Here is an 11,493-nt window from a genome sequence, read left to right as displayed (position 1 = left end):
GGAGCCTAAAAATTTAAAATAGTAAGCAATAAGAAAGAAGCTTTGAAAGTATTATGTTTAAAATGCTTAAAGAACAGAAACCAAAGGCAAGTATAGTACAGTGTGAAAAAAGGTAATAACATTTCTAAGAATCTAAGGGAATTCCATAAACAAACAATAGTATCTCAGTAAAATTAAAATATCATGGAAGGATTTAACAGTACAAAGATAAAATTAATGAATTGAAGGAAAAACCTGAGAAAATCATCCATAATTCAATACATAGAAGAAGAGATAGAAAATAATAACTAAGATACTTGTAGTCTAGAGAATTAAAAAAGGTATAATACATCAAAGAAACATTCTTAATAGGAAAAAAGTAGAGATAAAGGAAGAATTTTTATTCAAAGACCTAATTGAAAAGAATTTTCCAGAATTTCAGAAAGACACATTAGAAGAAGCCCACCAGATCCTCTGCAGAATAAATAAAAATAAATTTACACCTAGCCAAATTACAGTGAAAACTTTGAAGAACATCAAACACAAAGAAAAAAATGTAAAAACACTGCACTTATTTTAAAATATGATTAGCGTCAACAAAATAAAGAAAAATGTAAGGGCTTTAAAAAGATTGGAATTCATTTTCTTTTCTCACGTAATGGTCTAAAGCATCTCTGTCCAAAAGAAACAAAATGCAAGCTACATATATAATTTTAAAGAATATAACAATCACATTTTTAAAGTAACAAAAGTTACATTAACTTTAATATTTTGCTTTATTTGGTACAATACAGCTAAACCTTATTACAATATGTAATCAACATCAAATTAAAAGCAAGCTCAGCTTCCAAAAATTGTTCTAAACAAGTTACATGCTCTCCCAGGTATTAATACATATATCATCTTGCCCATCTATCTATCTAAACTTCTCTTCTTTTCTTTCTTAGTTAGACAAAATTTTGTCTTTTTCATTTAGCCGTCAGCCCAAGTATCTTCTCTTTCCTAACGTCTTATTGTGGTTTATCAAATCCATACTCTATGCTACATGATACTATTTTCTGCATTTCTACTGAGGCATATTTGACATATAACTTTATGTTAGTTTCACGTGTATAATAAGTCAGTGTTTGTATATATTCCAAAATCATCACCACAATAAGTCTAGTTAACATACATCACCATGCATGCATGTGTGCTAAGTCGCTTCAGTCATGTCCAACTCTTTGCAACTCTATGAATGTAGCCTGCCAGGCTCCTCTGTCCATGGGATTTTCCATGCAAGAATACTGGAATGAGTTGTCTTGCCCTCCTCCAAGGGATCTCCTGGACCCAGGAATCAAACCCACATGTCTTATGTCTCCAACACCAGCAGGTGGGGTCTTTACCACTAGCACCACCTGCTGCTGCTGCTGCTGCTGCTGCTAAGTTGCTTCAGTCGTGTCTGACTCTGTGCGACCCCATAGACGGCAGCCCACCAGGCTCCCCCGTCCCTGGGATTCTCCAGGCAAGAACACTGGAGTGGGTTGCCATTTCCTTCTCCAGTGCATGAAAGTGAAAAGCGAAAGTGAAGTCGCTCAGTCGTGTCCGACTCTTAGCGACCCCATGGGCTGCAGCCTACCAGGCTCCTCTGTCCATGGGATTTTCCAGGCAAGATTGGGAAGCCCAATCCATCACTATACATAGTTACAAAAAGATTTTTGCTTACATTGAGAACTTTTAAGATCTACTCTCTCAGCAGTTTTCAAATATACATATTTTTCAAATTTGTCTTTTTCTCATAGTTTATCATTTGTATGTCAGACTACATCTAGATCATAAATTTTAGTAGCAAAAGTAGTGTATCTTTAACAATATCTAGGCTTGTAATGTGCAGGTAATAATGCCCATAATATGTATTTTTTTATTTTGTGTAGTCACTAAATGGTGTCTGACTCTTTGTGACCCCATGGACTGCAGCCCGTCAGGCTCCTCTGCGCATGGGATTTCCCAGGCAAGAATACTGGAGTGGGTTGCCATTTCCTTCTCCAGGGGATCTTCCCAACCCAGGGATCAAACCTGCATCTCCTTCACTGGCAGGTGGATTCTTTACCACTAAGCCACCAGGGAAGAGTAGCAAGAGGCCATGTGGATTTTAATGTGTTTTGTAAACTGCAAAGTATTCTAAAAACGTGTTATGATTAATACAAAAATATTAATATGGCATGCAAAGTGTTACTCCAAGAGGATCTTTGGCTAGATTTGATCTAAAAATGCTGGGGAGGGAAAATTGCTAATTATTCTGTAGAAGGGAGGAGGAAAAAGGAAGGAGTGGTTTTGTGTGGTGTCAGAAAGTTGCATGTTTCTTGTCACCTGTCAATTTTTATTTTCTTTTACTTAAAAAAAAATCAACTCACATAAGTGTACTTTTGTTTATAATGAAAAAAGAGAAGAAAAAAAAAAAAACACACGTTGAATTCATTGGTGAATACTGAACAGATGGAGCCAGAGCATCAAGGGGAGAGAAAATAGAGACAAATACAGTTGTCATGGTTTTGTTTGAGATACAGTAAAAAAGGGACCACAATGAACAATGAAAGCCCTTTTGTGAAAAAAGCACACGTTGCCCCTTGCTTGTTTCTTCTTGAGATCTCTCCTTGTGACCCTCTCTCCCTGTCCTCAGCTCTCATACTGTCAATAAAATTACTAAGCAAATAAAACAGGAAGTGAGATGATGGGAATAAGCACTGTGGAGTCCAAGGTGATCAAGTTTTTTGTCAAGATCTGAAAAGCCAGGGATTCCTGCAGGACCTTTTGGTTGCCTTAATGCTAGTTTCAACAAGAGCCATGGTGGTAGCTATACCTGCCAGAAAGCTGGTTCAGTTTACATAACAGGCTTATATTTTATTAAATGAGAAATAGTCATTCAATTAGAAATATGGAGGAATTCCTGATCAAAGCGGTTTCACTAATGCAATCCTTTACCAATCTTCTTAACAGTGAAGCTCTTTACAAATAAAAAATCTCTGCTGATCCCCATTATATAAAAAGTTACAAATAATGGACAGCTCCCTCTGAGGGATTAAATTTTTATGATCTGATCAGTTCAATTCAGTTCAGTTCAGTCGCTCAGTTGTGTCCGACTCTTTGCGACCCCATGAATCGCAGCGCGCCAGGCCTCCCTGTCCATCACAAACTCCTGGAGTTCACTCAGACTCACGTTCATCGAGTCAGTGATGCCATCCAGCCATCTCATCCTCGGTCATCCCCTTCTTCTCCTGCCCCCAATCCCTTAGATATCAATTTATTGTTTGTGGAACAGAATGTAAATACTGAAGTTTCCATGAAAGCACTACTATGAGCATCACTCATATTTTTAAGGGATGACTGAAACAAAGCTCCATAAGTCGTGGATCCTTCCAAGGGATCAAGAATATAAGCAGAGTTGGTCAGTAGAGAAAGAAAAAGGATTTGTGACATTTCCTTTAGAAAGAGATGTTGAATTGCTGAGTTCTCCCCTACAAAGCAGGATGGGGAGCTGGTATGAGACAGATGATAACATTTAACTGAAGTACTTAAGATGGAGCTCTATGATAGTTTTCTGTATGTTCCATGCAATTGTGAAAAAGCTGAAGTTCCCCAATGGCTCAGCGGTAAAGAATCTGCCTGCAATGTAGGAGACGATTGCAGTTTCGATCCCTGGATCAGGAAGATCCCCTGGAGAAGGAAATGGCAACCTGCTCCAGTACCTGGAGAATCCCATGGACAGAGAAGCCTCGTGGGCTACAGTCCATGGAGTTGCAAAGAGTCAGACATGACAGAAGTGACTTAGCACACAGGCTCTAAAGAATCCATTGAAGATCCCAGAGACAGGCAACTCAACATTGACCACATGCAGAGCTTGGTGGAGCACAGCCATGAAAGGCTTGCCTTATCCCTTCATCTCTTAGTTCCCTAGTCCCCAACTAGGGGAACAAAATGGTGTAAATTTCTATATTGGGAAGGAGGTGAGCGAGAGATAAAAGAAACCAACCTTGAAGGGAGACTGCAATCAACTACACACCCAAGGAAAGAAAAGGAATGCTTTGAATGGAAGATTGAAAAAGGTTGGTTAATATCTTGGGTCAGATACATTCCAATTACCAAGAAAAAGCAGTGTTTGTGTTGTTAGACTCATGATCACGTGACTGTCAGTTACCTAAGAATAAGCAGAAAAACTATGGGATGTGCCAAACTTTTCATCTAGGGACATAGAAAAGTAACTTGCCCATGGGGAAAAAAATGATATTGGGGCAGGGTTGGTAAAAAAATAGAATTGCATTTTTGGATACATCCTGGGAGTTCTACATTCACCAAACCAAGGACATTTGCAAAAGCCCTGGATCATCTCTTTAAAGCCTCTAGAAGTTTAGAATCCAGAATATCAGCTTTTCAATTGAGGTCATTCAATAGTCATCATTCATTCAGTAACTGCTTCCTACTTTGGGCTGAACACTGTGTTAGAAGCTTTCACCTACATTGTGCCTCTTATCCTTGTCAACTTATAAAAGATGTATGATGTGACAGTAGTGAGTTAAATTTTATTTGGGGTAAAATGAGGACTGTAGCCTGGGAGACAGCGCCTCAGAGAGCTCTGAGAAACTGCTCCAAAGAGGTAGAGGGGGACGGTCAATATATGTGATATTGGTGAAGGAGGAGTTCATACAATCAAGCATATATCTTACAAAACGAGCAGAAGTCATCATGAAGGGATTTAGTGCTTTTCTAGATATGAGCAGATGCAAGGATTGGACTCATAACATCAGTTCCTAAAAAGAATCTAACCATCTAAAGACCTGTTCCACCAGGTTTCCTGGAACGCAAAGTGACTCTTTCTCCACCCTGAACTTTCTTCAGGGCTTGTTGAAGGTCAGCAGCTGCAGCAGAACAGGATTCAATCCCTGCAGAGGCAGATGGCAAATGCCCCTGCTGCTATTGCTGTTTAGTTGCTGAGTCCAACTCTTTGTGACCCCACAGACTGTAGCCTGCAGACTCCTCCATCTATGGGATTTCCTAGGCAAAAATACTGGAGCAGGTTGCCATGCCCTCCTCCAGGGGGATCTTCCTGACTCTGCGATCAAACCCGAGTCTCTTCCATCCCCTGCATTGGCAGGCAGGTTCTTTACCACTAACTTCACCTGGCAAGTCCTGAGACCCTGCACATACCCTAATCTTGTTAGCAACCTCCCTTGAACTGCTGCTGTAAAACTGTCCATCATATCCTCCCTGGTTGGGACACATGGTGTTTTTTTGAGGCAGCAGTCTGCTGTGTCCCCTTTGGTCTGGTAAAGCAATAAAGCTATTCTTTTCTACTCCACCCCAAACTCTGTCTCCGACATTCAATTCAGTGCTGGTGTACAGAAAGGCTGAGCTTTTGAAATCACCTTCACATGGTTTCTGCAAATAGTCCATGTAATACATATTTAAAACTGACAACATTTGTTTTATTCTACCTTAATGAATCTTCATTTATCGACTTGACTCTTCGTTCTCTTTGTGGCCTATTTGATTAGCATTAGTGCAAAACTTTGGGCCCTCATCAGAAAAGCAATTGTGATGAAAAGAAAAGTTTGTGGAAACTATATTTTCTCTTCATTTGGTTATAGAAGTGTTTCCCTTTTTTTTCTTAACCCATATTTGGTTATTAATTATTTCAAAGAACTCCTTTAAAAGAAAGCAGGCAGCTAACCCAATGCAAATTCTTAGACAGTAATCATTTCAATTCTAGGATATGTCAGTCACCTTTGAGCTAGTAAACCCTTCATTCCTGCATTTTTCAGTAGATTATCAGAAATAGAAGATGCATTCATCCACTGGGATTGCCTTAACAGAGTATCATAGACTGAGTGGCTTAACCAGCAGCAGCACATGTTCTCATAGTTCTGAAGGCTGGAAGGCCAGGGTTAAGGTGTTGCTCTCAGAGGTAGTTTTTGGTGGCCTCTCATCCTGGCATACACGTGACTGCCTTAATCCTGTTCCTCACATGGCTTTTCTTCTGTGCACCTGCAGAGAGAGAGAAAGAGAAAGAAAGAGTTCTTTCATGCCTCTTCCTCTTCCAATAAGGTCAACCGTCCTGTCTGATTAAGGCCCCACCCCTATGACCTTAGTTCAGTCCAGTTCAGTTGCTCAGTCATGTCCGACTCTTTTTGACCCCATGGACTGCAGCAGGCCAGTCCTCCGTGTCCATCACCAACTCCTGGAGTTTATTCAGAATCATGTCCATTGAGCCAATGATGCCATCCAACCATCTCATCCTCTGTCATTGTCCCCTTCTCCTCCTGCCCCCAATCCCTCCCAGCATCAAAGTCTTTTCCAATGAGTCAGCTCTTTGCAATCAGGAGTTTCAGCTTCAATATCAGTCCTTCCAATGAACACCAAGGACTGATTTCCTTTAGGATGGATTGGTTGGATCTCCTTTCAGTCCAAGGGACTCTCAAGAGGCTTCTCCAACACCACAATTTAAAAGCATCAACTCTTCAGCACTCAGCTTTATGTACAGTCCAACTCTCACATCCATACATGACTACTGCAAAAACCATAGCGTTGATGAGATGGACTTTGTTGGCAAAGTAATGTCTCTGCTTTTTAATATGCTGTCTAGGTTGGTCATAACTTTCCTTCCAAGGAGTAAGCATCTTTTAATTTCATGGCTGAAGTCACCATCTGCAGGGATTTTGGAGCCCCCCAAAATAAAGTCTCTCACTGTTTCCATTGTTTCCCCATCTATTTGCCATGAAGTGATGGGACCAGATGCCATGATCTTCGTTTTCTGAATGTTAAGTTTTAACCCAACTTTTTCACTCTCCTCTTTCACTTTCAATCAAGAAGCTCTTTAGTTCTTTTTTACTTTCTGCCATAAGGTGATGTCATCTGCATATCTGAGGTTATTGATATTTCTCCCAGCAACCTTGATTCCAGCTTGTGCTTCACCTAGCCCAGCATTTCTCATGATGTACTCTGCATATAAGTTAAATAAGCAGGGTGACAATATACAGCCTTGACGTACTCCTTTCCCTATTAGGAACCAGTCTGTTGTTCCACGTCCAGTTCTGACTGTTGCTTCCTGACCTGCATACAGATTTCTCAAGAGGCAGGTCAGGTGGTCTTGTATTTCCATGTCTTTAAGAATTTTCCACAGTTTGTTATGATCCACACAGTCAAAGGCTTTGGCATAGTCAATAAAGCAGAAATAGATGTTTTTCTAGAACTTTATTGCTTTTTCTATGATCCAACGGATGTTGGCAATTTGATCTCTGGTTCCTCTGCCTTTTCTAAAACCAGCTTGAACATCTGGAATTTCACAGTTCACGTACTGTTGAAGCCTGGCTTGGAGAATTTTGAGCATTACTTTACTTGTGTGTATAATCTTTAATACTTCCTTATGGCCTTCCCTGATGGCTCAGATGGTAAAGAAACTGCCTGCAATGCAGGAGACCTGGGTTTGACCATGGTTGAGAAAGATCCCATGGAGAAGGGAATGGCAACCCACTCCAGTATTCTTGCCTGTAGAATCCTATGGACAAGAGGAACCTGACATGCTACAGTCGATGGGGTCACCAGAGTCAGACACAAATGAGCAACTAACACTTTCACATTTGTTTTATGGGGATTTACAGTAAAAGCGTGGCTCTAATGATAAAGAACTGGCCTGCCAATGCAGGAGAAGAGGAGAGGTGAGCTCAATCCCTGGTTTGGAAGATTCTTTGGAGGAAGGCATTTCAATCCACTCCAGTACTCTTGCCTGATGAATCCCACGGACAGAGTAGCCAGGTAGGCTGCAGTCCACAAGGTCTCAAAGAGTCAGACACAACTGAAGCAACTTAGCACTCATGGGCTTTGTGTCCAAATATAGTCATGTTGGGACTTACAACTTGAATATGTGAATTTGATGGGGAAAAAAATTCAATCCACAACAGGTAGCACCTGATCCCCGGTGCTATTCCTAATAAGTAGAAAGCCAAACAAACATCCCAAACCCCCAAGCCTATCCTCAGAAAAAGAAAAAAGAGAGATCTTATGATTTCTGTTTTCAGATATGAGAACAGAGAGAGGAAGAAAAGACCTAAGTTCTTTGGGTACAATCTCCCCATAACTCTCTAACACTTCCAACCTCCCCTACCATTTTCACTAAAGCAGAACATCTGCAGAGAGCCTTGCTTCCCTCTGAACCTCTCCAACCAAATATCCCCCATTAAAAGACAGTATGGGGACTTCCCTGGTGATCCAGTGGCTGAGACTCTGGGCTCCCAATGCAGGGGACCCGGCTCTGATCCCTAGTTGGGAAACTAGACCCCAGATACCTCAACTAAGAATTCACATGTTGCAATGAATACCTGGTACACTAAGGTCCATCTAGTCAAGGCTATGGTTTTTCCAGTAGTCATGTATGGATGTGAGAGTTGGACTGTGAAGAAGGCTGAGCACCAAAGAATTGATGCTTTTGAACTGTGGTGTTGGAGAAGACTCTTGAGAGTCCCTTGGACTGCAAGGAGATCCAACCAGTCCATTCTGAAGGAGATCAGTCCTGGGATTTCTTTGGAAGGAATGATGCTAAAGCTGAAACTCCAATACTTTGGCCACCTCATGCGAAGAGTTGACTCATTGGAAAAGACTTTGATTCTGGGAGGGATTGGGGGCAGGAGAAGAAGGGGACGACAGAGGATGAGATGGCTGGATGGCATCACTGACTTGATGGACGTGAGTCTGATTGAACTCCGGGAGATGGTGATGGACAGGGAGGCCTGGCGTGCTGCGATTCATGGGGTCGCAAAGAATCGGACACGACTGAGCGACTGAACTGAACTGAACTGAACAGCAAATAAATAATTTTTTTAATTTATAAAAATAAAAGACAATATGACCTCTTAGATAAATAGGTAAGCTCTGGACACAGATTTATTATCTTCAAGTTGTCTTGTACCAAGTACTAACTACATAATTGAGACAAATCACATAATGTTTCTCAGCTCAATTGTTATTTCAAATCAAGTATGGATCCTGGTTTTGTGGGGCCTGAAGCTTTTACAACTTTGAAGTCTCCTTTTAAGAAAAGGAACAAAAAAATTAGGGTACACAAATATATGGGAGGAGAAATCATAACAGATCACAAATTTTTAAAAGTTGGGAAATGCCACAAGCATCACAAAAATCCAGAAAATAATATAATATTTTTATTAATTAACCTTGTGACACACATCTATAATATTTTGCCACAGTTTTGACTTCCATTTGATTACCTATTCATATAATACTAATGTGATAAAAAATAATTTTCTACCAAGAGAATAAAACAAATAATTGAATCTTTAATTTAGCTACCTGTGCTAAGTTGTTGCTTCAGTAACAGTCTGACTCTCTGTGACCCTACGGACTGCAACCCACCAGGCTCCTCTGTTCATAGGATTCTTTAGGCAAGAATACTAGAGTGGGTTTCCATTTCCTCCTCCAGGGGATCTTCCTGACCCAGGGATCGAACTCTTGTCTCTTGCATCTCCTGCATTGGCAGGTGGGTTCTTTACCACTAATGCCACCTGGAAGCCCCAAAGTTTTTATCCCAGCATGCAGTATCTTTAGTTGCAGCATGTTGGACCTTGTCTCCCCAGCCAGAGATCGAACCTGGGCCCTCTTCAGTGGGAGTACAGAGTCTTCACCATTAGACCACCAGGGAAGCCCCTAATTTAGCTATGGTAGATCAAAATTCCCTGTATCAATCGTTTGGAAAGATTTCAGCCTCATAACTTAACACTAGTGATGTCATACTGATTAGTAAGATTGCCAAGTATAGGGAAAACTCTTTAGAGCTTCTTTCATACTGAATTTGCAAAATTTGGGGACATTTAAAATTTTCTTGTGTAGCAGCTAACTTAAATTCCCTGTTAAGTGAAAACTTTCTAATTAACCAGTTTGCCCTGAAGACAGCTCAGTAGGTGGGAGTATTCCTGAAAACCAGGCTGGCAATAACTTAACTCTGTGTGGAAGGGAGAGATAGTCACATAACTGTAGCTCATGAAACCTGGCGTGCTGCGATTCATGGGGTCGCAAAGAGTCGGACACGACTGAGTGACTGAACTGAAATATGTCCTCAACTAGCGACGGCACCCCACTCCAGTACTCTTGCCTGGAAAATCCCATGGATGGAGGACCCTGGTAGGCTACAGTCCATGGGGTCACAAAGAGTCGGATACGACTGAGCAACTTCACTTTCATGCATTGGAGATGGAAATGGCAACCCACTCCAGTATTCTTGCCTGGAGAATCCCAGGGACAGGGGAGCCTGGTGGGCTGCTGCCTATGGGGTCGCACAGAGTCGGACACGACTGACGGGACTTAGCAGCAGAATTCCCTTAGGGAGATCCTTAAAACATCCCAAGGTCATTGGAGACAGTGGGTCATTGAGACAATTGGAACGGAAAAAAAGCCAATTGTGGTTTAAAATATCTTGCTTTGGCAAGTTTTACAGAGCATATAACCATGTGAACATATTGCTGGGATCTCACTCAGGGCTTTAGCTTTATTAGCTCCATGGCATATCCTCCTTAAAGTCAGAATTCAGAGAATTGTGTTTATGAAGACCGAATAACGTAGATGTGTGTTTCTGTGTCAAGGGTTCTGTGTGGTCAAGAGGCTAAAGGTAAAAACAGAGAATCTGCTTGCAAGGAAATGTCTTTATAGTCTTTAAAATATTCAGGTCTACATATTTTTTTTTCTCTCCTTATTCATAATCCCTCCCAAACTCTTCCCGGTGGAGTCTTTTAAAATCCTCCCTTACCTTGTTTCACCTTTATTAGAGGAGAACGAGGAATTTTGTTTCAAAATGCAGACTGTTGATTCCTCAGTGAGGGAGGGAAAAAGTGCAAACAATGGAAAGGAAAGGTCAAAGACTCCCTCAGGTGAGTCACAAAGCTGTTTATGTATTTTTTCAACTCCGTGTCTAAGAATCGGTGGAAAAGTGACAATTCAGAATGGCTGAGTGGGAGGGAAAGAAAAAAAAATCACAGTCCTGTGACGTGACTCCGGCTTCACACCCTGCCTATTGTTGATTTACAAAATTAGATAGCAACGCGGACAGTGAGAAATTTGCAAACCCTGGCACCGAAAAAGGCAAGACTGCAGTCGTGGTGGGAAGTGATGAGCAGGTGAAGGGCGTCGCAGGACAGTTACAGATCATGACTCCACAAGTGTGGTCACTGGATGAACTGCAGGAGGAAAAGGAACAGGGAAAGGTCAAGTTGGAACCTTCCGTGGCAGGAGCCAACCGCGAGAAAATCCTGGCGTGAAAACAAAGAAAGACGGGGCCCACAGTTCCATGAGTCAGTGATGCTTTAGTGCAGAAAAGAGAAGCAACAGAGCAAGAAAACAATCTCTTTCCAAGAGTGACTATGTTAGCATCCTGGCACAGAACGAGGACACTTGTCACTAAAAATAAAACTGAAATCAAACCCCCGACATGTCTATCCTTTCACTGCTACCTTCTTCTCAGATTTGGTAAATAAACTCACT

The 11,493-nt window shown here is 41.3% G+C and overlaps 1 non-coding gene across 1 annotated transcript; it reads right to left on the bottom strand.

Moving 5' to 3' along the window:
* Positions 1 to 9,588: 9,588 nt before the first annotated feature.
* TRNAG-CCC (transfer RNA glycine (anticodon CCC)) lies at positions 9,589 to 9,661 on the bottom strand. Its single transcript has one exon. It is a non-coding gene; the product is annotated as a tRNA-Gly (tRNA).
* Between the last annotated feature and the right edge of the window lie 1,832 nt (positions 9,662 to 11,493).

This window comes from Budorcas taxicolor, chromosome 24, assembly GCF_023091745.1.
Source record: "Budorcas taxicolor isolate Tak-1 chromosome 24, Takin1.1, whole genome shotgun sequence".
Classification (NCBI taxonomy): Eukaryota; Metazoa; Chordata; class Mammalia; order Artiodactyla; family Bovidae; genus Budorcas; species Budorcas taxicolor.
This window is presented reverse-complemented; position numbering and strand designations above follow the sequence as displayed.